The following is a 4,252-nucleotide window of genomic DNA, read 5'->3' as shown; positions in this document are numbered from 1 at the left end:
AAGTTTTTTAACTATATTATAGTCACAGTAACCACTTACATGATTGTGGTAACCATAATATGGTTAACTTACGATTCACATGATCGTCTCAACCATATATATGGTTACAGTAAACATATATATGTTTGTGACAACCATTTATATGATGAAGGACTTATCATATTATGGTGCTCTCGGCTTAAGGCTTATCATAATCTGAGAACAACATATTATGATAAAATTATTCATCATAAATATGGTTGCCACAAACATATATATGTTTACTGTAACCATATATATGGTTGAGACAATCATGTGAATCGTAAGTTAACCATATTATGGTTACCACAATCATGTAAATGGTTACTGTGACTATAATATAGTTAAAAAACTTGTAACACTATATAAATGGTTACAGTAACCATGCCCAATTATATTTTTTCTCTGCGTGTAGATACGGGTGTGGGAGGATCGTTCTTCCTCGACTATATTTTCTATCTCAGAGGTATCTTGTTTGCATAACACCGTGGTGTTTACATCATTGTTTGAGTAGGAAGATTCAGAGGCATTCTCAATAACACTATGAAACAAATGAAGACTTTTGGAAAAACACCAGATCATGACAGTATAGGTTCGACTCTACTACCAAAGGGTAGTAAAACCCTAACTCAGTTTGCCCATTTTGGTGACAGATTTTTTTTATGGGTCCCCAAAGTTTCTGAAAATGGTGTCATCAGTTTTTGGTTAACAGCTAACTCAGACTTTGTGACATGACTTAACTTTTTTTGGCAATAATATAGCTAAGAGTCAGCCAAATAAATTTTGTTAAAATTTTTTCCAAAAAATAGCTTTTTCGTGCACTTTTGTTGAAAAAATAAAGGAAGACAATTTTTTTTTTTACTTTTTTTAGAATAACTTCCAGGGACTCCTAATTTTTCAATAACAATATTTTGCAAAGTTGTAGCTACGATAAAGTTGAAAAACTCTTGAGAACATATCAATGCATTCTGAACGTGTCTAGTCACTCTAAATAGCTGTCAAAAATCACTTTGTAGCTTAAAAATTTTAGTTTTTTACTATTTTTTGAATCTAAAACAAAATTTTTTTGTTAAAAATGTATGTTCGAGTGCATACTTCTCTATTGTGCTGGAATAACGAAGAATGGGCAAATCATTATCGGTATGATTCGGGCGCATCACTTTGTCCAATCTTGATCACGCAAGACCGGCTTGATGCAAGATATGAAAAAATATTAAAATTTTTGAAAGTGGGCAAGGTTTGTGGAGCTTTTGAAGAGTAAATATAAGCTTTTTATATAAGTTTTTGATATCGGTGGAAACCTTATGACTTGGAGATTGACATTTTAGTAAAATGAATTAATTTTGTGTTTTTTCGGACGTATTTTACCTTAAAAACTAACAATATTATAAAATGTTGATTTTCCATCAAGAAAAATAAAAACTTTGAATTAATGTAAAATTTGAACAGTTACAGATATCACAATAAAATTTGGAAGTAATATAGATCTAAATGTTCTTAAGTCAATGGCATCACTAATCTTGCCATTCTTTGTTTTCAAACATCGAAATTCCTAAAACGGGGAAATGTGTTCCAAAAACTGATTTTTTTTTTAGAAAATAGCCCACTTTGACGTTATTTACAGTATGATAGTAAAAACGTTTTGTACGTATATAAACAATATATAGGGCTATACAAATATGATGAGTTTTTGAGGATCGGTGCTTTGCGTTTTTAGAATTTTTTACTCAAACCTAAAATTTTGTTTCAAAATTGGCCAAGTTTGCATAGGGCTGGGTGGTACAATGTCAAGCCAAGTACATTCTATTACACTCTCATTCGACTCTTGGAGACACGATCGATTCAAGAACAAATTATGAAAAATGCTCTGTTTTTGCTTTTGTTTGCTAAAAGCTTAATATACTGCCAATTAAAGGGATATGCGGATTATATAAAGTAGAGCAATGAACAAAGTGATCCCAGGGGCAATTCAACCTGAATGAAATTAGCATTTCGTAAGAGGCGTGGCCAATTTACCGCTTTTGTACTTAATTATGTGGTTTTTAACAACCCGAAAGTAAAATGTTTGACAGTTAGAGCTTTGTTTGGAAAGTTACACTAGATTTTCATGTTTCACTTTAGGAGACTTCTTAATTCAATTTATTTTAAAACTTTTTGAAAAAGCAACATTAACTTATGAGAAATGGTATTTTATCTATAGTTTATGAACATCTCCTTTTATAGAACCCTATTAAACATTTTTCCAGCCAAAACAATTGAGATCACTGCCACACTGTGGAACGTGCCAAAAGATTATACACTAATGTTTCATTTTTTTGATTGTTGTAGGTTGCAAATAAAGATTAAAATGCTGAAATATATGCTGGATACAAATAAAAACGATTAAATGATTTCATTTACAATATATAAATTATAATCTGCCCTATTCAAGAAAATGAGGAGCATCACAATATCGACGAAAAATACTCTTAATAATTGAATAAAAAACAACCATAACTGAGGATTAATACAGACACAAATTTGGAAAAATGCATAACCCAGCTTTTATTGGCGACAGTCCCGAACTAGTGATATCACTTATGATGTCAACTATTGGGTGTATGAGATAAAAATGCGGGATTTACAATAGATGGCCTTTTCAACGCGTTTTTTGAAGGCTACATATCTGTCATTTATTCTCACTTAGTTATTGAATATTATTTGCTTCGAAAATGTCGAATTAAGTGCCAACAAAGCGTCATATGCGGGAAGTTTTGCTTTACATCTTTAATTTGAAAAAAAAGTGCCGGTGAAGTGCACCGATTGCTTACCAAAGCTTACGGTGAATGTGTTATATCGGTTTCAATGTGCGAGAGATGGTTTCTGCGGTTCAGAAGTGGTTATTTTGACACGGAGGACAACGATCGCTCAGACCAGCTAAAAAAGTTTGAAGACCCAGAATAGGAGGCATTACTCCATGAAGTTGTAAAACACAACAAGAACTTGCAAAATCATTGGGAGCTACTCAAGCAGCAATTTCGAAACGTTTGCGAGAAGCAGGATTCATCCAAAAGAAGAGGAATTCGGTATCATACAAATTGAAGTCAAGAGACCTCGAGAGACGATTTTGTATATCTGAAATGATTCTTGAACGCTACAAAAGAAAATCATTTTGAACCGAACTTGCGATAAAAAAATCTATCCATTACGAAACAAAGCGTAAGAGAACACCGGCCAACCAGCCGAATCGAAAGCCAAATATCCATGGCGTTAAGGTAATGCTGTGTATTTGGTCAGTTTGAGCTGCTGAAATCAGACCAGACCATCATCACAGGAAACCCGTACCGAACGTAACTGATTCATTTGAAGCGAGTATTGGCCGAAGAATGCCCAGAATATGCAGCTGGACATGAAACCGTAATATTCCATCATGGCAACGCTCGGCCACAAATACCTCTCAAAAAGTATTTTGAATGAAGTGGTTGGGAAGTTTTGCCTCACCCGCCTTATAGTCCAGACCATGTCCCGTCCGACTACTATTTGTTTCGATCAATGCAGAACGCTCTCTCTGGCGTACGATTCATTTCAGAACAGAGTATCCGAAATTTGCTGGATTCTTTCTTGGCTTCAAAGGATGTGTAGTTCTTTTGACTGGAAATCCTTGAAATATGTTGCCAGAAAGATGGGAAATGGTCATAGCTAACAATGGCCACAATACTTTAAATAAATTTATGTTGTAGAAACGTTTGAAAATAAAAGCTAAACATTTAAAAAAATTTTGCATTTTTAAGTCATACACTTAATAGTTAAACAAGTAGTTACATGACCAGTTATTTTAACACGTGCATGTCCTAAGCTGAGGATCAATTGACAATTTTTGATTATAATGACTTTGTCTAATAGCAGGTCCAAAATAGTCAACATATTAGATTCACTTACTGGTTACATAGAGTCTCTGAATACTTGATCAGCTACATAAGAAGTTAATTTAGAATGAACGGGTGCTAATTAACCTCAAATAGACAGTTAAAAAGACATCCCATAGACAGTCTAATACACGATTGAGTGTAAATAAACCTTCCTCCGATAACTCTCCAATATTACTTATTTTTGGTAAAATAACTAATTTCTAAAGTGCAGTACAAAATAAATGTTTAAAGTGACTACACTCTAGGTTACTTAGAGACACTAAAGTGACAATTGGCTTCACGCTAGCTTAAATGGGATGTCAGTATACTTAAGCCAAAAGAAAACT

Source organism: Calliphora vicina, chromosome 4 (assembly GCF_958450345.1).
Source record: "Calliphora vicina chromosome 4, idCalVici1.1, whole genome shotgun sequence".
Lineage (NCBI taxonomy): Eukaryota > Metazoa > Arthropoda > Insecta > Diptera > Calliphoridae > Calliphora > Calliphora vicina.
The sequence above is the reverse complement of the archived record's forward strand: the minus strand, read 5'-3'. Positions refer to the sequence as shown.